This window comes from Olea europaea, chromosome 5 (assembly GCF_002742605.1).
Source record: "Olea europaea var. sylvestris chromosome 5, O_europaea_v1, whole genome shotgun sequence".
In the NCBI taxonomy this organism is placed as follows: domain Eukaryota; kingdom Viridiplantae; phylum Streptophyta; class Magnoliopsida; order Lamiales; family Oleaceae; genus Olea; species Olea europaea.
Genome location: NC_036241.1, coordinates 7,294,623 through 7,321,070, shown reverse-complemented (window position 1 = coordinate 7,321,070; position 26,448 = coordinate 7,294,623). Strand labels below are relative to the sequence as shown.

At 34.4% G+C, this 26,448-nt stretch overlaps 1 pseudogene; it reads right to left on the bottom strand.

The window, feature by feature from the left end:
* Positions 1-17,561: 17,561 nt before the first annotated feature.
* Positions 17,562-19,910, bottom strand: LOC111394192 (annotated as a pseudogene).
* Between the last annotated feature and the right edge of the window lie 6,538 nt (positions 19,911-26,448).

Genomic DNA, 26,448 nt, shown 5'->3' with positions numbered 1-26,448 from the left:
ATGAACATTATAGGTAATTAGGTAAGGATATATAAGGGACCTTATTATAAAGATGCTTATTTCATTTTATCTTTAAAAAAATATATAGTGGCCAATCGTATGTTTAGGTCGAGTTGTCAAATTTATACTTCTATACAGGTGAGTATATGATTATCTATATAAATGGGGTGTGACAGAGTCATACCGGAGCAAAGTTGTAATTCTGTAGACTGTCCACGTACATGATCTTAGAATACAAAAGAGCAAGGCTATGCTAGTAAGTTTATTTTGTTGCATTACTCTGTGCATCCTTCATAAATGATAGTGGCTAATCTTTATTATGATTATTTTGTAAACATGTATTTTAGTTATGTTAAGAACTAGAGGTGACAATAGTAGTGGAGCTAGAATTCTAGGACAAGAGGTGTCAATCCAAGATAATAGTTGGGGTGCAGTTATTGATAGACTTACGGAACTGGTTGAGCGTCAATCATAACAAATTCAGCCGTTAATACAAAGAGAGAAATGGGGGAACAACAAAGGGCTGGACTCGTACAACTACAAAAAGAGCTAAACATATTGAGATAGTTGGAGAAAGCTTTTTTAACAAAGACGTCCACACATCCTTAGTGACTTTTTAGGATCCACTGAGGAAGGTCGATAGGGGTTAAGGATTTCTCAACCATATATGTATAATAAAAATAAAAATACCGGGAAGGAGAGAGACATAAACCTAACGTCCGAAAAAGTAACAATGTAACAAGTGATTAAGAAAGAAATTAAGGCAATAAATAGGAAGTATTGTTTCCCTATACAATGAAATTAACTCAAAAAATGAAACCTAAGCTACAAACCTCTAAACCTGGGCATTCCATGTCTGTCGATCTATACCAGTGTCCTAATTTATCGTAGTAGGTTGGGTGGTCTATACTCCTAATAGCATTGGTGATCCCAATCCTCTGAAGCAAGCGAGTCTGCAACCTGGTTCCCCTTTCTGTAGATATGGAAAAGCATGTGTCTATCGAAGGAGATCTGGGAAGCTGTGTGTCCATCCAAACCCTCAGAAGCAAGCGAGTCTGCAACCTAGTTCCCATCTCTGTGTAAGAGTGCCCTGAATCCTACATAATCCTCCGCCCTTGGTGATGCTGTGAATAGCCATGGTTGAATTTGCCTCAACCTAAATAGTTGATAGCACAATTCCTCTAGCCAATAGAATCATATCTAGTATAGCTTTGAACTCGGCTTCCAAAATTAAACAGAGGCCATAAAATGCTAAGATGGTCCTTATGCAGTGTCCTATGTGGTCCCTAATGATGTCTCACCACTTGCAAATTCATCCTTGACGTATCCATCACTGTTGATCTTGTAAGATCCAATTGGTGAGGTGCGCCAAATAACCATAATAGGTAGTGGTGGAGGAGAGAGAGTCATAGAAATACAAAGAGTAGTACAAGTGTTAAGTTCCATCGCCAGTGCGTAGCTTTAAAAATTTCTCCCATATAAAGAAAAGAGACCATACAGTATAACTCCAAATAATCCGTCTGGCCACCATGCGGATCTCCATATACTTTGCATCATTCCTTCCAATCCATAAAAACTAGAATACCGATAGAGGAATGATAGTGCGAATGTGTCCACAGCGAGCATATTGTCCAGAATACCTCTATATCTGGAATCTCTATTTGATCTCCTCTCTTATTCTCATAGGTATCTGAAAATGTCTCCAAAGTGCTACCATACCTGATCAAAGATCTTGCTGCAAGTGAAGATATGACTGATTGTCTCAATCTTAGAGCAACACTAACATCGAGAAGTCAACTAACACCCAATCCTCCTCTGAATGACTACATTTACTGGAATGAAATCTTGCCATAATCTTCAATAGAAGAATGAAATAGAGGTAGGTAAAATGAAGCTCCATAGTAATCGATAGGAGTCCAAAGATTGATGAACCGAATGGATTAGCTGCCATGCTGAATTGGTAGTAAAGCTACCATCCGATGTAATCCTCCAAACAATATGGTCTAAGGCAGCTGCACATAAAGGTATCACCCTTATCTATTGCGCTATGTAGAGGGAGGAAAAGCCTATAACAATCGTCCAAAATTCAACCCACTGTTATCTAAAAAAATCCTATATTCTCGCAAATGTGTGCTATCTGTTTGGGAATAAGGATGCTAGTGTAGTATCAGCCATCCAACAATCGTGACAGAAGAACTTCTGTATTATGCCAAGGTACCATACCATGTATAGCTCAGTGTATGGCACAACACTCTTCGACCTTTTCCCAGTAAGGAATGTCGAGTAGGAAACCGCTACAAGTTATGGATGAATCTCCATACAATATTTTCCCCTTAAGAATTGAGTCCAACGAGAATTTTGAGATCAAAACAACCTTCAAAGCTTTATAGAGAAAGTGTCTACTACATCCTGTAGTCTCTTGAAGCCTAGTTTGTCCTCATCTGTTGGAAGGCAAATCTCCTTCCAACTCTTCTAGAGTAGTCAACGTGCTTGTTTCTTAGAGTCCCATAGGAACCGTGCAAATATACTCTCCAAAATTTTTTGTACACCCTTGGAAACCCACATAATCTGAAAAAGATAAAGAGGTAGAGATAATAGCACTGGTCTCAATAGAGTAATTTGGTTCCAAGGTAATAGTATTCGAGAAGCCTAGCTTGATATCCTACTTTTGACCTTCATGATGAGGTCATCATATAAAATACCCCTCTTGGTCCCCTTAAACAAGGAGATTCCCAAATAAGTAAACGGCTGCCACTGATGAGTAATGCCGCTAATGAGTAAATTAAGTCAAGAATACAAGTCTCTTGATATGAATATCTGATGTCCATCTAGGTAGTAGAAGACTGCTTTTGTCTCTATTTACCAACTGGCTAGAATCTCTCTCGTAATGCTCCAAACAGTCGAGGACACTCTTGATAGACTGTTTCTAGTCATTGGCGAATATGATCATGCCATTACCAAAAGAAAGGTGTGAGACAAGAATGTTGCCTTCTTATCGATATCGCATACTAGGATAGGCATGAAACCTCTACGTAAGGAAGCGTGAGAAATAGTCCTCATCAAGAATGAACAAGGAATGTGAGATGAGATCACCCTATCAAAGCCCACGTGAGGACGGAAAGAAACCGCAAGGATGACTATTTAGAAGCACCAAGAGTTGACACTTCGACATACACCTTTTGATCTTGTCAACCCACAACTCACCAAATTGGAACACCTTAGTATAGAATGAATGAATCTCCAATGCATGTGGTTGTATGCCTTAGCCATGTCAAGCTTTAGCATAGTTGGAGAAAGATTTAGAAAACTAAACCTCAAATATTTGAAGATGCATTAGATCGGATTGGTTAAGAACTTTAGAGAATATGTACAGACATACAAGAGTTTCAGAGGTAGAAAAAGTGGTTTGCGCATCATCCATGCTTCAAGGCAGTGCTGGGCACTGGTGGGACACTATGAGTAGCATTGAAGATATTAATGCTATGACTTGGGATAGGTTTAAAGAGTTATTTCGTAATAAATATTTTATAGCCCCAGTTTGAGCCATGAAGATGTCGAAATAGGAATGTGTAATTGATTAGAGTGTTCTCTTTATTGACAAGGAGATGGGCTCCCATTGCTAGAGCTTCGAGAAGTCGCAGATGCTATGGGTAACACATGCTTTGACTTTCTTTTCGGTGGCATCTGTATTTGTATTAAGAAAATAGGCAAAGCAAACATACAACAAATCCCACACCCAAGATCATAGCTTCTTTTCCTTCCCTCCTCGTATATAGCTCACCTTGACAATCATGCCATATGTGAATAAGACAACCAAAAAGTAAGAAACCATATCATATCAATGAAAGGTTCAATTATATTAGTCTAACTGTAGTTAGAAATCTTCAATTAAGATGCATTTCTTATTTATTCTGATAAGAATTAATGAAAACGAAATTTAATTATCAATGAAGATTCGCAAGAAGTTCATTGGATATGGCCTTGTTACAAATTTATGGAAAATGGTAAATGAGTTATTCAGTACATAGTTACATAACGAACAACTACTCAAATGAGTCTGAATCATCATTGTCTTCACTATTCAACAATGGTCCATCTACGGTTTCCATATCACTAAGACTACCGGCCAATGTATCTTCATTCATTTCTTTATCATGCAATACTACTTGTGTCGGATGAACATCTTCTCGATTAAGTTGCTCAATGTCAGTTGATTCGAATGTTATCTCAACAACTTTAGAACTTCTTTCTTGATAAGCTTCACTTTCACTATGCTCAACATTATTGTCATTACCATCTCCTTCATCCAAATTGTCTGTAACATCCAACACATGACAATGACAAAACTTTTGACCTTCCAATTTTGACCCAGTTTATAATCATCCACATAGAACACTTGGCAAGCTTGTCTAGCTAGCACATAAGGTTCATTTCCATACCAATGTGCACTTACGTTGATGCTCATGATGCCAATGTTCGTGTGTATATTCTTTCTACTTACATTTGTGTCATACAACGTGCACTTAAAAGTTCATCTTTGTGGTAAAAAATGTAATTCAGCAAGAATCTTCTCAATTAGCCCATAGTAATCACAAGATTCACCTTCAACCCAAATGCCACAATTTTGTGTGACGCGTATAGCATCATGTGATTTGGTGTGATATCGAACTCCATTCACATCATATGCACTATATGATTTTATTCTATAATTTGGTCCACATGCTAGTACATACAACTCTTTGCTTACATTAGGATCCTTACATAAATATGACGATTTGATTTGTGAAAATACATGCATAACAATTAGAGGGTAACATAATACTAAATTTAAAAAAACACAAAAATTTGAGCTTGGAAAAGAACTTACTTTTTCTTTAAACCAACCTGGAAATTCTTTTTCACGTATTTCATCAATGTTAATGACACCTCTATTTTACAATACTTCAGTGTGCTCGCTGTAATTATGATATAATTAGTATTATCATGTACTAACTTATAATAATGGTACATGTATTATATGGAAAGTCCATACGTTATGTAATGTTCCAACTCCATGCAATTATAAAGAATGTACCAATGAGCTTTATTTTTTCCATCATGTGATAGCTCAAGGTATTGAATGCTCCCAAATGACTTTGCTGGTTGGGTGAAAACTGATAAAGTCGACTGATTTTGCTTATCGTAGCCCCCAGTACATTTTGTTATATTGAATTGAGTTTCAATACCATAAAGGTACATGGAACAGTAAGTCAATGCCTCCTTATTGACATAGCGATCAACAATTGAACCTTCTGGACGAGCTTTGTTTTTCACATATTTTTTCAATGTTCCTAAAGCTCTAAAATGAAATAAAATAACCATTAATTAGGATGCATACATACTTGCAAACATGATTATCTTAAAAGTGTTGATATTACCTTTCAAAAGGATATATCCAACGAGTATGCACTGGTTTAGCCATCTTCACCTCATAGTGTAAATGGACCAATATATCGAAGAAGGCAGGAGGAAATTTTTTTTCCAGCTTGCACAATGTAATTACTATCCCATCTTGCATAGCATCTAAGTCCGAAATAGTAAGCTTCCGAGCACAAATTTTTTGGAAGAACATGGCTAACTCAGTAATTGTAGTACTAATCTCCTTATTGACATAAAGTCTTATACCTATTGGAAAGAGCCGCTGGAATAGAACATGACAGTCATGACTTTTCAAACCCGTATCTTACTATCCTTGACATTTACATTCTTTGAAATATTTACAGCAAATCCATCTGGAAATTGGACAGATTTATAAAACTTACAAAACTCTCTTTTCTCATCCAATGTCAAGGGATAACATCCTATTGGCTTCAACGCTTGATTAGCATGATGTTGCAAAGGCAAATGCTTCTGGATTCCAAAGTCCTCTAAATCCATCCGTGCCTTAACAGTATCTTTTTATTTACCCTCAATACCCAAAATTGTTCCAACGACATTTTCACATATATTTTTCTCAATGTACATCACATCCAAGATATGTCTTATTTTCAACTCAGACCAATAAGCAAGTTCAAAAAATATACTTTTCTTTGTCCAATTTAATTCACATGAATCACGTTTTCTCTTCCTATCAACATTGTCAGGATATTTTCCTGGTTTTCCTTCCCTCACTCTATCTAATTGTTATAGTATTTCAACTCCTGTAAAGTAAAGTTTTTTGGAGCTGGTCTCCACTCAAAATTTCCATCGACTTGTGTATTATTCTTCCATGCATGATGTATTAGTAAATATCGTCGGTGTCCATGTAACAAATCTTATTTCTCATTGGTTGTGACGATGTGTCTTCTTTACATGTATGACATGCTTTATAGCCCTTCGTACTCCATCCGCATACTATCCCATATGCTGGAAAGTCATGTATTGTCCACAACACTGTTGCCTGCATTCTAAAATTTTCATTTTTTGACACATCGTAAGTCATGACACCTCTATCCTACAAATATTTTAACTCATCAATTAAAGGTCTTAGATATATATCAATATCCTTTCCGGGTGCTTGTGGACTAGGTATCAATAACGACATCATGAAAAAATTCTCCTTCATACACATCCATGATGGCATATTATATGGAACCAATATCACTAGCCACATACTATATCTGGTGCTTATGTTACCAAAAGGGTTAAATCCATCAGTCAAAAGACCTAAACGAACGTTTCGAGGTTCTGTAGAGAATGTTGGAAACTTTTCATCAATGTGCTTCCATGCTTCTCCATTAGTTGGATGCTTTAACACACCTTCTTTGTTAGGACGCTTCTCTTTATGCCATCTCATATCAGCAGCAGTATGTCGAGACTTAAACAGCCGTTATAATCTTGGAGTGATAAGAAAATACCGTAAGGCCTTATGAGGAATACGTGTACCCTTAGCATTTTCAACTTTGTAACGTGGTTTAGCACAGATAGGACATTTATTCAAATCTTTATTCTGCTTCCAAAACAATGCACAATCCCACTTACATGCATCAACTGACTTATATCCTAAACCAAGTTCTCGTAACATACGTCTTACCTCGTATAATGATTTCCCAATCTTAGTTTCTTCTAGAAATGCTTCCCTCAGTAATTGAGGTAACATGTCAAATGACTTGTTACTCCAACAATCTAACACCTTAATATGTGTTAACTTCACTATAAATGTCAGTATAGCAAATTTGATACAACCTGGGTATAACTCTTTTTTAGCTTGCTGAAATAGTTCTGAAAAATCTTCTTTAGATGTATTTTGTTCTTCGGGAAAACCATCTGCAGTAACATTAAAATACATTCCACCTCCAGCATCTTGCAATGCTGCCATCATATCATCATCTTCCACATCATCTTGGACACCTTCTAAATCATCATCAACATCACTCATTGTCATTGGTTCTCCATGAAAAATCCAATTTTGATAATTCTGAGAAAATTCTTTCACTCATAAATGCTACTCAACCACATCAATATTTTGAACGTATACATTATGACAGTGCCGACAAGGACAATAAGTCTTGTTATCATTGTCTAGATGATTTTTTGTCAGATCGATAAATGATTCAACCCCATTAGTGTATTCATTTGACAACTTAACTTGACACCATATCAACTTGTATCCATTTTGATACCAGAATTTACTTAACTGAAATAGATAAATTAACAAAAAGAGAAATGAGAACAAGATAAACATAAATTAACAAAAAAGGGAAAAATACATTTATGTGTTACTGGAGATGGTTAAATGTATATAAGGGTATTTTTCATACACTTGAATCCCTACATTACTAATAGGGAAAAGGGGAAGAAGGAAGATAACAAATGAATTGCGAAAAGAAATGGTTTTTTTCTATGTTGACAACAATACTCAAAATAAAAGAAGATAAAGTATAAATTCGGTGAAAATATATTAAAGAATTGGTTCTTAAAGTTATCTACTATTGTGATGTTTCACTATTTATTTTCATTTTCTTTTGGAATTGGTAAGATGCTTTCTGTACTTTCACTTCACACTCTTAAATTCCAATATCTCCATATGAAATGTAGAATTAAACATAGAATAAATTCTGCATACAATCATATCATGGTGTCATTTTCTAATATTTTTCTCTTCTTGTATTGCTATGACTTGTGTGGCTTTGTACTTTAGTAATTGAGAAACTGCTGTAACTAAGCTCTGTGGACCTTGGTGGAAGAAAAAAAATTAAAAGAAACTTATACATCGAGGATGGAGTAATATCAAGATCTAATTTTTCAGTAATGGAGCAATTCCATCGCAGCACTTAAAACTAAAAATGATAAGTGAAAATACAGAACATGCCTTGTGGGGTTAATTGGATCTAAATAACACCAAATTTAATTATCACAAACGACTTAAAAAAGAAAAATTGAGTCGTTGTTTACACATCCAGCATCACAACATAAAATTAAAAGCTTAAATTAACAATATTTGCATTCCCAACAAATTAACAATATTTTCATTCCCAAAGAACATGTTGTTCAGGATGCTAGACGTGAAATTCAATAATCGTGCTTGAACAAAAGCAACAACTAATAAAAAACAGTTATATCCATCTTCATACAACTGGTAAAATTGCAAAATCATTTCTATATTTTCCCTTTTCGGCACTGTTAAGACCAGAACTAATTGATGGACATGCTTCATTGGGCTTTGGCTCATTTTAGACTCTTTTGTGATGATCTTATTTAATAAACCCATACAAGCTTAACACATTGTCAAGATTTCAATATTTCATCGTAGTATAAAAAATTCTAATTACTATAAATTGAATTCAGCCTAACAAAAACTTGCTCACTGTGATCTCCAATCTCAATATGTTCCAACATTGAAATTTTCTCAAGCCTCACAACCGAGCTTTATCAACCCTTAGCTTCCATTAAATATTACAATCAAATCTTTAAATCACAATTTCATTGCCAGGAAGTCTACAGACATGCAAAAATCTCCATACTGAGTCAGAAAGCAAATTAGATTGTTCACGAAATCAAATATAAAAGTTAATAACAAAAAGTCAAGTGATCACTCATAATTGGCCACACATCAAACACCCTACTCCTCACCCCCATCTTGGTGGGAGAGAAAAAAAATTAAAAGATACAAATACATACAGGAGGGAGTAATATCAAGATATGATTTTTCAGTAATGAAGCAATTTCATTGCAGCACTTAAAACTAAAAACGATAAGTGAAAATACAGAACAAGCCTTGTGAGGTTAATTGGATCTAAATAACACCAAATTTAACTATCACAAACGACTTAAAAAAAAGAACCCACAAATAAATTTGCAAATGATACTTACCTGACTGTATTACTTGGATAAACCACCAATAAAAAGATAGAAACAAATAATCTTCTAATCTCATTCAAAATTTACAATCAAAGTAAAACAACGAGTGATACCAAATATTGGCCGACTATATGTAAAACAAGTAGTGATATCGGATATTTCAAATGAAAAATTATAAATACACAATCAAGAAGAAGGGCTAAGATATTGTCGACTATATGTATAGAGAGAACCAGTAATCATATTGAAAAACAACGAGCGAAAGAAGCCGAGTATATGTATACTAAGAAGTGGTGATACTAAAGATGCAGCGACAGCGGCTTGTGTCGAACACTGGACCAGGTAATTGTGGATTGCTAAGATGCAATGGCAGCGGCAGCGGCAGCGGCTCGAAGAAGAAGACGTGGAGAAAGGTTGAACTATGGATGTGGGTTATGGCCTTTCATCTGCCTTTTACATGGAAAGTTAATAGATTTAGTTATTTTGAAAATCAATTGTAATTGGGCTATGTTTTCAGGGCTATATTTAATGGAGAGTAAAATTATAATTTTGGAATTAAAATCAATTCTCTATATATTTTAATCTCTAAATTAAAATTATAATTGATGAAATGTATAGTTGAATTAATTCAAATATGAAATAAATATGCAAGGAGAGTATAGCTTTGTATTGGTATTTTATTGAGTTGATTAATTTTGGAATTGGATTTTTTCAATTTTTAATTCTATTTATTTAGAATTAGTTAGAAATATTAGGGAATGTAGTTTTTGTAGGTTGCAAAATATTGCTTTTGTTGTATTGTGATCCGGTCCATTTTCGTTTATAATATAATTTGGTCAAGTAGATATCTTGCGTAGAGTAACCAACCCTATAAGATTTACCACAAAGCAACAATTAGTAGTGGTAATGAGGTTCGTGTGGAGGAACAGATAGTTGCGTATATGGAACAGTTGGATGGCCGGTGTTCGATGAAATTTGTGTAATTTTTGCATACGGTGTCCGTTTTTGGCCCATAACCCCATTTCGGAAAGCTCGCGACGATTCTGGATGAACTCACTGCTTTGCTGTGAAGTATGATGTATTTTGGCCTTTTGAATTTGTTTACTAGGTCAAAATGGCATTTAAAGTTTCTTAGTTTATTATTCTCAGTATTTGTTATTCTTGCTTTATAGCCTAGCCTATTAAGGGACAGGTGATCCAGTAGGTTATTTGTTCTTTTCGTATTTAAGACCTTGAAACGTCTCCTAGATTTTTTGGTTGTACATGAAATAAGAAAATGTTTCTTTCTTAAGTTCAATTTGTTTGAGTTGTTAGTATCGTGTATTTGTAGAATCGATCTACTTCAATTGATCACTAGAAAATATCAAAATTAATTGAAAGAAAAAGATGGATTTTATTGTGTCAAATGTTTTAACGTTTCAAACCAACAGAAAGATATTGAAGAAGATTATGCGAGATCGATCTTCGTTGAGTATGAAAGCTATTATGAATTATGCTGCTGTTCGTCCTTACGAACCAACCAGTACCAAAGATTCAACTTACAAGGAATCATTCAAAATTTTATTAAAGATATTTCGAATAGAAAAAGGTTCCATTATGTGGGCTTGCTTAGCTCAGAGGTTAGAGCATCACCACATTGGTGGTTGAAGAGATCTGGGCTCAGCTATCATTTCAAAACAAATGAAAAAAGCGGGATTAAATTGTGTCAAATGTTTTAACGACTACAACATCAGAGGTTGAAGAGATCTAGGCTCAATGACCATTTCAAAACTAATGAAAAAGTGGGATAAAATTGTGCCAACCATTTTAGTTAACAAGATAGGAGTGGTTGTGGACGACTAGGATTAGGGACCATTCATTGGTCGTTGGAGGGGTGCAATATTCAACAACCATCATTAGTGGTCGCTACCAAATGCCATAACCAATGAAAAAAGCGGGATAAAATTGTGCCAACTATTTTATCGACCAAGGTATGAGTGGTTGCAGAACACTAATATTAGGGACCATTCCATGGTTGCTATTATGGTGTAATATTTAGCAACCATCGCCTTCGGTTGCTAAAAAATGCAAAAACCAAACGAAAAGGAACGGGATTTTATTGTGCCAAATGTTTTACTGGCCAGGATATGAGTGGTTGCAGGGGACTAGGATTCAAAGACCATTTAGTGGTAGCTTTTGTGGTGTAGTGTCAGCATCCATCGCCTTCGGCCGCTAAAACATGCAAAAGCCAAAGGAAAAGGAGCGGGGTAAAATTGTGCCAAATATTTTAGCGACCAGGATATGAGTGGTTGTAGAAGACTAAGATTCAGAGACCATTCAGTGGTCGCTTTTGTGATGTAGTGTCAGCAACCATCGCCTTCGGTCATTAAAACATGCAAAGACCAAAGGAAAATGAGCGGGATAAAATTGTGCCAAATGTTTTAGCGACCAGGACATGAGTGATTACAGAAGACTGGGATTTAGAGACCATTCAATGGTTGCTTTTGTGGTGTAGTGTCAGCAACCATCGCCTTCGATCGCTAAAACATACAAAGACCAAAGGAAAAAGAGCGGGATAAAATTGTTCCAAATATTTTAGCGACCAGGATATGAGTGGTTGTAAAAGACTAAGATTCAGTGGTCGCTTTTGTGGTGTAGTATCAGCAACCTCGCCTTCGGTCGCTAAAACATGCAAAAACCAAAGGAAAATGAGCGGGATAAAATTGCGCCAAATGTTTTAGCGACCAGGACATGGGTGGTTGCAGAAGACTGGGATTTAGAGACCATTCAGTGGTCGCTTTTGTGGTATAGTGTCAGCAAGCTTTTGTGGTGTAGTGTTAGCAACCATCGCCTTCGGTCGCTAAAACATGCAAAGACCAAAGGAAAAAGAGCGGGATAAAATTGCGCCAAATGTTTCAGTGACTAGGACATGAGTGGTTGCAGAAGATTGGGATTCAAAGACCATTCAGTGGTCACTTTTGTGATGTAGTGTCAGCAACCATCGCCTTCGATCACTAAAACATGCAAAGACCAAAGGAAAAAGAGCAGGATAAAATTACGCCAAATATTTTAGTGACCAGGATATGAGTGGTTGCAGAAGACTGGGATTCAGAGACCATTCAATGGTCCCTAGAGTGGGTATCATACGCGGGAAATTTTTTGTTCTTTTTTTGCACTACCTTTACCAACCAATCAAATGTATGGTCCCTAATTCACTGAAATAGCTACCGTAATTTGGTTGCAATAGAACATAACAAAATTAGTCCAATTTTACTGTACCAAAACCTATACCCACCATTAGTTGGTCGCAGAAAGTGTTTTATAGCAACCATGTTTTATTGGTCACTAAACCTTTGGTCGGTGGAGCATTTTTTTTTTTTTTTTTTTTTTTGTAGTGACTTTTGGGTATGGCTTGGTTGTTAAAATATCAAGCTACTATAGATTGTAAGAAGTCAGTATCTTTCAACCTTTGAGGACAAACCATTCACACTCAGCGGGATTGGAAAAGGTTTTTGATTTCCAATTATGTTGACATTGAGCTAGAGATACATTGGTCCATTTTCTATTATTAAGAGAATTAGAAATGTAGTTTATAAACTTGTTCTTCCTTCATCAATGTCGCAAGTACACAATGTATTTTGTATATCCATGTTAAGAAAAAACATTGAAAATCCTCTCAGGTGCTATAGAGATAAAACCAGATTTAATTTAAAAAGAAAAATCAGTAGAGGTTCTTCAATGAGAAGTAAATCAACATAGAAACAAGAAAATTCCATTATTTAATGTATTGTGCACAATTAGACAATAGAAGAAGTCATAAGGTAAAGAGAAGATGAAAATCGAGTTAAATATCCTGATTTTTTTTTTGTTTAAGCGAATTTCGAGGACAACTTCTTATGAGAGGAGAATGCAATACCCCTAACTTCAGTTTACACCCTTGGCCCATATGATTCATGCATTACTTGCTATTTGCATTGCCATTGTATTTGCCTCAATAGTTCAAAATTGTTTTATCTTATTAGGGTTTATTGGATCATTGAGGTTTCAAGATTTCTATATAGTGTTAGTTTTTGACCCCCAACTTAGGTGGTGAATCTTATATTGAGCTATTTTAGAAATTTAGGTTAATATAGATGTTGGGTATTGATGTGTTAAATGATTGTAATCTTGTAAGTGTTGGAATCATCATCAGTAAAGTTGCTCACTTTTATTTTGGTTAATCATGGTTACCCTAACCACCAACTAAGTCTTTAACATAATTGGGACATGAGGCACAAAGTGACATGATCACAGTACAATAATATAAGATTAATGTGATGTTATAAATATTGATGTGCAAATTATTGAAATCAGTTGAGAATCAGGAGACAATCGGGTAAGGAATCGAATAAACAGTTAAGGAATTAACTAAATAAATTAGTTTAGTATCCTATGGCAATTAAGTTATGTTGTAGACACAATTAAATAGGTCAAAGACACTTGATTTTTTACTTCAATGATGGGAGATGGGAATAAAATAAGATTTTTACTACAAAATCACCTCATGCTTGGGCTACATATCGTTTTAATAGTAACTTTCTTCACTCCTAAGCATTGATGATGACTTAAACCCCTTAAAAACCTATTCTTTACCTCCTAAATAAGAGATTAACTCTTTCAACTCATTCCCAATTGATTCCAAGTGAAAAAGAGAGCAAAAGAGCCCAAGAGAAGTAGAAAACAACAAGCTGGAATCGAATGTTTTAGGCAGCTGAGTTAGTTCACAGTTCTGAGGTTTTTGTTCATTATTTTTGAGGGTTTTATAACCTCTTGAACCTCTGACCTTACTTGAGATTATGTTGGACTTTATTGGTGAATTTATAGTAGCAAAAGAGGGGTAATTGATTACAAAAACTTGAAGGAAATCAACATGGATAGAGATTTGATAGTTACTGAATTTTAGTGAGTTAACTTTGATTTTAAATAATCCTTTGGGTACAACTTATATTTATTAATATGAATATTTTTGCATATAACTTAGAAGTATATAAATGATCTTTAATAGATTATAATCTGAATCGTGGTATGTTAATCCAAGTGAAACTCAAAATAGCCATCATGAAATTCTGATTCTGTGTTGAGTAAAAGGAACTGATTTTCAGGTTGTAGATCCCCAACTTGTGGTAACTTAATAATATATTTACCTGTACACATATGTTAAATAGGTGTGGTAAAAGTTTGGGAAGGAATGAATGTGATTAAGGGTGCGAAAGATGGATGAAACTAGTCAGGGCAGCAACCAAAACTTAACAACATATTCTGTCCAAATTAATAAATTGCATAGTTTCAACCTTTACATTTTCATAAGTGTTTGGTCGTTAGAAACAATTAGATTCATAATTGGACTTAGAAAACAATGGAATTTTTTAGATTGTTTCAGAGTACAATTGGTAACTTGAAGCGATAATGCTTACTAAACTATTTTGTTATTAATGTTCATAATAAGGGGTTGTGTTTGTGTTACGGTTATTGAATTGACGACCGTGTTTAATATTAGATGGTAATACAGGTTTTCTTCTAACATTAGGTGAAAAGGGGACTTGACCTACACCCGTAGAAAGATCACACTAAAAGGAAAAAGGTAAATAAAAATCCATTTACAACTTTGATGTGAGAACATAGTATTCGTGTAATATTCTCTATGGAGTATTATTGCAATATTTATATAACGTTGATAAGGAGATCATAGCATACCATATGATGGTTACAATGATTGAGCATGTGGCTCCCAAATATATTAATTGAACATGCCATTCACGAGAATTTGCATGTGCATGCACGACATATGTCAATCGTTAAAAATCTAGCATACATGACATGATCGAAAAAATGAGTTTACATTATAAAATGCTCTATCGACCACTATTAGGTCACCGAAGCATGTGAGATATGCTTATGTGATATGTTTTGACATTGAAGGTAAGACTTTTCAGGTGTTTGCAAGGGTAGATAGGAGATGTGCCTTTGGTGATCATCGAGAGGGTGGATCATTTGACTGTGCTTTTATGATATTATGATTATTGACACTGGATACTTCTTGGGTGATCATAGGGACATTAATGGGATGTATTTCTAGTGGTCACAAGAGAATGGTCCACTCGACTGTGTGATATGTAATTCTTGCTTAATAATGACGTTATCTCTTGAAGTAGTAAGAAACAGACATGTACTTCTTTGTCCACAATGGAAGCAGAATTCATAACATGTGATTCAGTGGAATAGGAAGTTGTTTGGTTAAGGAGATTCTTACAATATCTAAGAGTCCTTAGTCGTGATATGGGATATACATTAATTTACTATGATTGTCAGGCAACTATTGTACATACAAAGGATAACAACTATCACAGCGAACCAAACACATTGATACAAAGTATACTTTGGTAAGAGATATCATAGAAAAGTAAGAAGTGAGTTTGCAGTATATTTCTACGCACCAAATGGTAGCTGATCCATTTACAAAATCTAACCTAGAAATATTTTTATGATTAATGTTAAATCTCTGGGATTACATAAAATTTGAATTATGTATTATGTAAACTTTTTCATATAAGTGCATTAATGAACAATGTTTTGAGTTCATACATTAAGAGTAATATTTTCTTGTGATTTTTAGATTACCATTTAATATGCACGCATAAAGTACGTCAAATAGGTTGTGATTTGTTTACTCACATGAGTGATTGCCTCAAACACTTTGAGGTGTACTAAGATGAGACAAAGTGATCATGTTGTATACATGATCTAGTCGCCTTGAAGAGATATCAGAAGAGATTACAACAAGCAATCGATATGAATTTTTGCTATCGATAAGACCTATTTATAGCCAGATTGATTTCTCGATTGGGATTGCCTAGAGGAATAATATAAAAAGAACTCATATTAGATATCGAGGAATATCTTAACTATGATATGTATAATGTATTTTATTTGTAAGATTAGACATACGTCCTAAGAAAGAGAAAATATATCTTAATACATTTGCTTTAGCGACTAATGAGAAACGAAAGAATTGATCCCTACTTCTTCATTCTATGAGTTTGAGGCACATTTGACCTCATTTATATACCTTTATAACTTTTGGTTGTTTCTCATAATTTTATTTCGATGTTTGCTACTTTAGCATGTTACCAGTAATTATGGTTGACTTAGTTTGATGGAACATGTCTAGGAAAGTAATTGACTTGAAATTAAGGGATTCAAGTAAGAAAGGAAGACTATTTTATTTAGCACCTCAACTTGTATTCACTGCCCGAACAATTATGTTAATAGTTTGAGTTTACGATACAAGTGTGAATACAATAAATATTAGAAAGTTGAGTATGTTTTTTGATCAATTGAGAGGTGGAAATACTCGAAATGGTGTTACAAAATATGTCTGAGGTATAGCGAGAAATATATTCCCTCTTCTAGAGCTGGTATACATTCCTAATAGGTGTATAGTGTTTTGTGCTCTTAAATTAACTCGCTGGTAGCACAATCCATTTACCAATATGAACTTGGAGATGTTGAAATAATTTTAATTGATATTATATTAGAATTAGGTCAAATCCATCATATGCGAGTGAGGTATGTTTGAAGAAGATGGGTCGCCCATGTGTGCTAACCCAACCCGACCCAAATAGCATGAGAGTATTACTGGAGGGAGAAGTTGAGGAAATTGAGAAAATTGAATTTGAAACTCAACTTTCCACAACCCATAACTCCCATATATATAAAATGAATGCATACAAATTCATATGGCAACGTATAGAGAAAAATACACTAGTGTGGTGGCTTGATTTTGGTAGTATATCATCTCTAAATTGGTTATTAAATTGTGGCTATCCAATTCCTCCCTTTGCGATTGAATTTCTGACCAAGGGGTGAACACAAGGAAGTGTAGAAGACAAGCAAAACAAAGGCAAGTGATTTAACCTCTTTTTGTGAATTTCAAGTTTCACCACTTGGAATGTGATTATAGTGATGCAAGCACATTTTACAGATAGAAATGGGATGCAGCAAACCGTGGTCTGATCAAAAGGTATCTTTTTAGTTTTTTCTCTATATATTTCGTTGCAGTTCGCAATATTCACTTTTAAGTTCGTTTCGAACTAATTTCCATTAACTGGCAGGTCCAGTAACTTGTTTATAGTATATTTTAAATATTAATCTTCCCTGCATTTTTGATTGATTATATTCAAATGTTTTCTGTTACGAAACATTAGACTTAAAATTTGCATGTAATGAAATATGTAACATTTTTCCTCATTTCCCATAAAACAGCAAAGCTCGGAGACTTTTCAAGTTTTAGAAAACTATAAACAGAAATGCTTAATTTATTACAGCAGGAAATGATGTATAAGAATTTAACACTAGCAAACTTTTCCTTTCTTGAGCATTTTCATTTTAAAGAGATAAAAAGAATGTGACAATTTGTGACTTTAAAATTGATGTCATTCTTCAGTTTCATCTGTGTCTGTTCTTCGCTCTTCCACAAAGCAGGGCATTTGTTGGAATAGGATACTCATCCCTAACTGACTGGACTGGTGTATACACTTGCAGGTAAAATTGTTGTCCAAGGTATTGCCTTGCCCAAAACTGACTCCTTAAGTTCCACATTCCCACATTGTCGAGTGCCACATATACTGCAGTCCATGACTTTGGATAAGCCTGTGATGTACAAATGTTGGTTTCACATAGCTCAAACACATTTTGCTTAAAGTGAATTTAGAATCTGATTTTTCACCAGTGTTGTGCATCGAGAAACTGCATCTATAAGATTATACTGTTTCCGACTCTTTGGTGTCCACAGGCCGCCATCCATACTGCAATGCAATTAACATTTTTGCTTGAGTAAACATCCGTTGCACATATAGAAAACTCGAAATACATTTTTTGACCCTCAATGGTCATTATTTGCAAGAAACAATATTTGAATAGTGATTTTTGGAAGAATGTGTGATTAAAATGTACCAAAAAGTTTTGAGTTTATATACAAAATATTTTATTGTATGAATGTGTGGTTGAAAATGAGTACTTAGAAAAAAGAACTTTCAAATAATGGTTGTCAAACAAGGGCTTTGTCTCATGTGGAATTGCAGAGTTATGGATTGAATGTGAACGAGAAAAGTTATAATTCGTCATCCTAAATTGAGATGTATAATTAATATGCACACGCCCAACTACAAAGCAATTATATCCATCGAGGTGCCAACTTTGGACGATGTTTTCACGGTTTTCGAACACTATCTCCATAAATGCTTTGTGGTCTGCTCCCATAACTGATGTGTCGGTGTGTATGCTTCCGCCTCTGGGATTGTCAGGAACGCGGAATACCCCTCCAATCTTGTAGTAGTCTGCAAGTTTAAGCGGCGTGTTAGCTGGGACGAATGATACGCCATTAACTGCATAACGTTGTTTGTGATTGACTAGACCAGCTGAATTAGCTAGTTTGATTGTCCTGGAAACTTTGATTTGACCATAATGGTACGAGCCTTGAGGGTTCGGTCTTGGACCACTTGCAGTGAGGTTAGTCCTGAAAATGGCAACGGAAAATGAGCAACGAAAATCATTGCTTCGAAAATGAAATCATATTTTGTTTGTTTGCTTTTTTTCTCTTTCATAATCGAAAAATTAATGGAATTTGTATCTTTTTAATGGTACAAAGGTATGCATTTCTCGCTCAATTTCATGATTTTATAACGGTACCTGATGGAACGAGCTTAGTTCAGTGACCAATCAATTTCGGTAGTTGGTCCTCCTGGTGGTGGTCCAGACACCGGTTTTCTGGAGTTGCTGTAGTGAAGAACTGCAGTAGAGGTGAGGATCTGGCTTGTGAAACGCGTGGAAACAGCTATATAGTAGTCTTTAGCGTGCTGATCGGCAGTAACTAACACGGAATAGGATTGACCGACATGGACATCGAGAGAGGACAAGGTTGTTTGGATAGTGTGAGTCCCCTCAACTTCAACTAACTTCATATTGTGTCCCTCTATGCGGAAGTTAAGTGAATTTTGCAGTCCCATATTTGATAGCCTGAACCTGTAAGTTTTTCCTGAAAAACACATTCATATCTCCCATATCTTAGCAGAATTTCAAATCATAGATATGCAGAGATAAAATAGCTCAACCACTATTTGCTACCTGGTTCAACGGTGAATGATGCGCCGTTGGGACCATGGCCGTTGATTAGGATGCCGTCAGGGAACTTGAGCCTCTTACCATAGTCCAAAATAGCCTTGAGTACCTTCAATTTTAGTACTAAATCATAAATTTGTTTTCATAATATAAATGGTTCTTGATTATGCGATTCAATGAAGCACGTTTTTCAAAAGTATCATCACAAAAAGAATTTTTTGAAACAGCAGAAAAAGAAATTCGTTGTCATTTAGATGAAAAAAATAATCTGATTCTTAAGAACCCAGTGTGGTCCAAAATATGGAAGAAAGAACCGTTTTGACGAGTCTACCACAAATCAATTTTGCCTTTTCTAATCAGCCAACTTCAAAACCCACAATAGAGTCCTACTTGAGTGGGGCTTTGTCAAACCCTTGACAAATAAAAATTTGTGTTTACCTACCTCGCAGCCAATTCATACATATTCTAGTGTGAAACTATAAGATGTCTAAGAGGACTTCTCTGATGAAAGTATGTTTTCTTGTTAGCATTAAATTTAGACTAACATTCTCATTGTCTCATTTTTGTGCTTTTTGGAAGAAAAATTTCCTTCTTTCTTCCCATTGTAGATGGCCTATTGCATCTTACTTACAGAGCTTGAAATTACTAAAATTCTTATCATGTGGTCAAGAACTGAAAAATTGTTTTGAATAATTTGTGTGATTTTTTCCAAGGATCTTGACAATTTGATCGAAGCAGCTCTTCTCTTCTATGGTAGAAAGAAATTATTGGATAGCAGACCTATTCCCTTGCGGTTGGAAAAAGAGAATGATCTTCGTTTGCTGACATCCCCTTTGAAATTTCCTGGTAAGCTGGAGGTCGACATGCTCAACAACCGGCTGTTCATTTCAGATAGCAACCATAACCGAATAGTAGGTCCCCTCTCCCTATTCACCCCCCCCCCCCCCCCCCCCCCCCCCCCCGGTGAGGGGTTTGTACACTGGAGTATCGACATCCCGACGTACAAATAAACAAACCCTTGCTTTTAGAGTTATAACTTGTAATTGTTCTGATTTTAGGTGTTTAGTAGTGAAAAGTGAATCATATATTGCATAATAGTAATGTAAGACACGGTAAGGTTGTGAGGGAAACAAATTAGGTATGGACGTAAGAATTATGCCTAACAAACCGAAAAAATTGATATTTATTGAATGATGAGATAGATACTGACCATGAGAGAAGAAACGGCTCTGGCAAGTTATTTTGTACGTTGATAATGAGATTGTCATTCGTAACAGCGTGTATATCTGGTCCAGGAAATTGGCCATTTATGAGAATTCCCTGCAATTTTACATTCAATACAATGGAAAATGACTAAAATTTCGCTCAATTAATAATCCATCTTATCAAACATGTCTCGTATTTGTATTAACCAACCAACCTGTTGAGCAATGCCTAAAGGGTAGATGTCTCCATAGGTGATGTTCCAATTGAAGAACCTGTAAGGATCCTCAGCACTCACAACTGCTAAAACAGAAAGAATGGCAATATGCCACATTTCTCAAGACGTACGTTCTTGCCGCAACTCGACTCGAAAGAAAGATGACAAGCATGCACGGAAAAGGGGTTCATAATTTATATTGGAAACTAAACTAATTGATGAAGCAACTGCTGAACTGGAAACAGAATGAAATTCACATTCATGAGGTGTTTGTAGTTTGTATGAACAAAAGAGACGTCAACGAAGTGATGTGCTGTTACCTATTGGTTGAGACTACCATTTTACGTAATGGGTCGGGTTGCGTTTTCCTCTTGCTATTGTTTACCAATGGGAAAATTACACGAGTCATGAAACTTTCTGAAATGACAAGAATACCCCTGTTGTACAAGAAATACCAATAGCATTGATTTCACATGATTTTGTCCCAAGTGGTTGAAATTTAGAATGTCCGTGATAATACACCAAATTTTCATGTGCAAAATTTTATTGTTTATAAATTATTATCTCCAGGGACGTATTCAAGATCGGGTTATAAAATTTCAAATTGGACTGCTACGTGGAAAAAAAAATTTACGCATAAAAAATTGATTTTTTACCCAAAAAAAAAAAAAACCTTTAAAAAAAATTTGTTGGGCCTGGGGGGGGGGGGGCTCCCCCCCCCCCCGCCCCCCCCCCCAAAAAATCCGTCCCTGGTTATCTCTATAATTCGACTTTCTTCTTTGACGGCAGACGCGTAGATTTGGAGATGACTTATACGTGGTCTACACTTCAAATAATGATATAAATTTTGACTTTTGCTTCTATTTGTGAAAAATGTGGCTCAAAATAAATCATAGGATTTTGTTGTTGTTCTTCTTCTTTTAGAAATAGGATCTTGCTACATGTACATTATACTTGACATAATGGCCTACAAAATTACACTGTTTAAAACACAATCATTTTTTCCATCAAATCACCGCCCACCACATTCTTTCTGGTACTTCTTTTGGACCGTTTATTTTCACAAAATAGATTAATCCTTCGGAATGTAAAAGCAACTTTCATTAATTCAAACATTGCGAATTGTAAAGGAAATAAAATGAGAAATACAATTTATCAAGAGCTCAACACACAACTCAACAAAAGTAGAAGATGCAACTTTGTGGATTATTTTATTCCCTCGTGAGAAATAAAGCAACAAGAACTACATTCAACATCTATAAATAAAATAGCTACATTTGGAGTATGTCGAAAATATCATGGAAAGCTTTGTATGATTCGGAGAGTCAAACTCCATGCTTTCTGTAGCATCCCAAAGCTAGAAACTTTAGGCTTAGAAGTCGCGACCTTTAATTGGCTTTTAAAAAAAATCATAAATGCGAAAGAAGGATAAGTAGTATTTTTGTTTTTAAACGTGAAAAACATTAATGATATTCATTAGTAAATAACTTTCAAAAATCATATGATATTAAAGGTCTTCATTTATAGTCAAAATAATTGTTGAAGAACTTAATAGTTTGAATAATTTAAAATAATTAAAGGAAGATAATTCAAATAACTTAGTAGAATGTATTTCACTCTGGAAATAATAAAAGCTTTAGCTTGAAAATTATTGAGTCTGAAATTCATTAATTAGATTATAAAAATTTACTTCCTACGTGACGTCTAGGTTCAACCTAGAATAAATAAATTATACAATTTATATTTAATTTAACAGGATTATATAATTATAAAATTTAAATTTACTAAATATTTCAATCGTCCAATACATACATAGTACATTCGCTGCAATAATTAGTCACAAGAACAATAATTCTTTTAATTGCATTTGGCATTTTAATTCTAATTAATAAACGTCATTAAACTCTTTTAATTACACATGACGACAACGTAAAATAAAACATTGACAGGCCAATTCCGTCACTCTTCCATAGGAATCTAAATGAGCTGCGCCGATCTGGCTTGCGAGCTGAGGCTCGTTCGCGACTTGGCAAAAAATGGATCGAGCTTTTTGGCTCCTAAAAAATCAAGGCTTTAGGATTGGACCTTATCGAACCGAGTTGGCTCCATTTTTTTTTTATGTTTTAAATTCGTGAAATTTTAAATTCTTTTTAACAATATAAATTTTGTGCAATTTACACTAATTGTAGATTAAATAAAAGTTACAGCCCTCAAATTTTTTTTTGGGGGGGGGCTAGCTTGGGACAAGTTAAATCAATTTAGGTGGAGTTAAAATTGTACACGAATTAAATATTTGTGTACAATTTTTTTGAAACAGATGAATTTGAAAATTACATTATGAAGTCAACAAATTAATTTAAAAACTTACAATACCTTATCCTTGGATCCACTTAAACTCATCGGTCATCATACTATTAATTAGTTCTTGAAGATATAATTCCGTACATTTTCAGTCCTTCAAATATATTAGAGCCTCCGATATGTCTTCTTTCACTCTTGATCATGTGTTTGACAAAATCCTACCACCTAAACTAAATGTAAGCTTTGATGTTGCCGTATACATCATAGGTGTTAGTAGATTATGTGTAATTTTTAATACAATTAGGATATTGCCTTTTGTTCCACCTCTATCGTGATAGAAGAACAAATTCCTCAAATTCTTGTGGTTGTAACACACTACAAACATTCACATACATCTACATGGCTAACTCAGAAAGAATTTCAAGATATGTACCATCAACATTTATAATCTAGATATGGATGAACTAGAACTAAATAAGGGAGCACTTGTATTAGTGTTTAAAAAATTCCACATGTCATCTGAATTTGTTGTAGTATTTCTTGAAAATTTTGGAAACTAGAATTGCTCTGACCTCTTTTTTCAGCATAATAGTTATACATTTCACATAATAAAGATTATATATGTACATGTGATAATTTCATATTCATATAATTTGAAATCTCCTTTAAAATTGCTTCTGTGTCGGTTAAATTAACTTGATTGTCCATCACCGAAGTTAAAAGAAACAAAGATGGCAACTCTTTCCAATATTTGTGAAATTTCAACTCCTTAAACAAGACTACATCAACAAAAATTGAAATAACTTTACCATTACTTTCATATGATTATAGCATCATGTACGTGGAGTAATAAACACTTTTACAGGTGTTTATCGCATAAAAAAAAGGTTTTAAAAATTTTCTTGTACAAAATGTAATAGACCATTCTCAATCTTCTATATTGTAAGTATGCCTACCATTATAATATATTAAAATAACTTTATCATAACTTTCACATGATTATAACATCATGTACGTAGAGTCCACCTATTTGTTACATCAGTGGCAAATGTTATCTCTTGTAATCTATATTCTGCATACAAACTATTAAATGCTTATTTTCTTGATGGTGACACAGTAATAAAATTTATTACTTATTTAATTTTGTCTAATCATCCTCCTATATGTTGAAAACCATGTTTTATAATCAAATTGATAATGTGATATATACTGATAGACAACATTGATGAAAAAAAATTCAAATGCAGAGTTAAAATCATTAATAAATTTTCCAATAACAAGTTTGTATATGCTAGTGGCATAACGAGGATGTTCTACTAATCTAAATGATAATTCTTTTATGTAGAATCCAAAGATGATTAATTTAAAGAGGCATAGCAACAATATAACCTTTTTTATTACCATCATCCATAAATAAGAGGTAAACGATATAACACTGTAATAAATTTATAGACCTTCAATAACAGCTTTTTTGTTATATAATTTTCTAGTGTCTACATAAAGAGTATTTCTACAATAAAGAGTATACATGGGTTGGAAAATAGTTCTACATGAATAGGGTAAAGTGAATGGAGTCTATCATCATAAGTGACATCTCAGTTGTAGCTATGTATATAGTCATTCCTTCGCAAAATCTTTCCTGTAAATATACGAAGGTGGAATGAGCAGAATTATAACCACTAAACACAAGTCTGTTTGTTTTGGGATGAGATCGACTTATTTCGCTCCTTGCTGCGTGCTTATTCAAATGAGATGTGCTTGAACCAGGCTTTCAACTAAGGTCCTTATCACATTAATTGCAATATGCTTTCCAAATATCCACTATATTTTGAATACCAACTTTTTTTTGTTATACGTTGCCAACAATTTGATGATTTTATTTATTTATTTTGGGCCTTTTAGTTTCAAATACTTCTTCCTCTTAAATATTTTTAGATGCATTGTAGTTGGATGGAATACTTGAACTACCCTTAAATTGATTAAAACTTCACCATTAATAATTGTAGCTATTAAATTTAGAATAATTAAAATTGAAAAATTATAGCAAAAGAAATTGAATATCTGAGCAAAGAAGTTGGAGAGGAGTTGAAAATTGAATACTGCAAGTTGAATATTGGTGAAGTAAATGATATCCGACCAAAGATTTTATCTTCATATTTATTGTAAAAAAAATTGGCTTGTTATACAAAATTTGAAATTCAAATTCAAAATTTGAATTTGAGGGATTTTTCAACAATTGCTTGTGAGCAGCTTGCTTGCACGCAAGCTAGCTACAGGCAACTACTGTATTTGCCTAAAAAAAGTAGACAACAATATACGAGCCTTGTCACGAGCCATTTTGGTTAGTCACACGAGTCGACCTATTGCTCAAAAATAAGGCTTGGGCTTTTTGGGCTACACCAATTGACTAGCCAGATTGACATCCTTAAGCTTCTATAGTACGATTTATAAAATGTTCACCTCCATTCAATATCACTTAACACACCTGTTTATGTTTTAGATTAGTTTATGTATTTATGTGATAATATAATAATATATTTAGCATAATCATGCATATTAGTTTCCTTATTGTGTTAGTTTGTATATAACTCAATTGATCCTTAGAAATTAAAGTTTTCAAACGACTAGCGAAAATATGTCCAAGGAGAGAATGCCACAAATAAAATTAGAAGACGATGAATTCAAAGAGAAAGATGACAAATCAACACCAGAGGCTGCAACATGTGGTGGTCTTAAATTATCCAAAATATATATCCCTCCTTGTATACAGCCTATCCCAATCAACTTATGTGATCTAGGATTCTGGACATGATAAGCTGTAGAAGAACTAAACTAAGTACCCAAAATCACACTATCGGCCAATAGAAGTAAGATTCAAAGTAAGAGCTGGAGACATTTGAAAGTGATAAATTATGTGTATTAACAGAACCAACACAGCTAAGGACAATGGTGTGCCATTAGCAGTCATAATAGACATGATGGGTTAGAAGGATGCAAGTCATTAAATAATTTTGAGCTGGACAACATATGTTTGGAAGCTTTTGAGCCAAAGATCTATGTGGAAGAAATACCTAAATGACTCTGAGGTGACAAACCCATATGAGTGGAGGCTGATATAGCATGTTGCTATATGGCTAAGAACCTCTGAAATTGCTCTACTAAATTTTGTTAACATGGACATAAAAGTAACAAAATAAAAATACATTAATCAAAATCAAGAGGTAAATTTCTCAGATCATTTAGAAAGTTTAAATTCTCCTCAAACAAAATTAGTG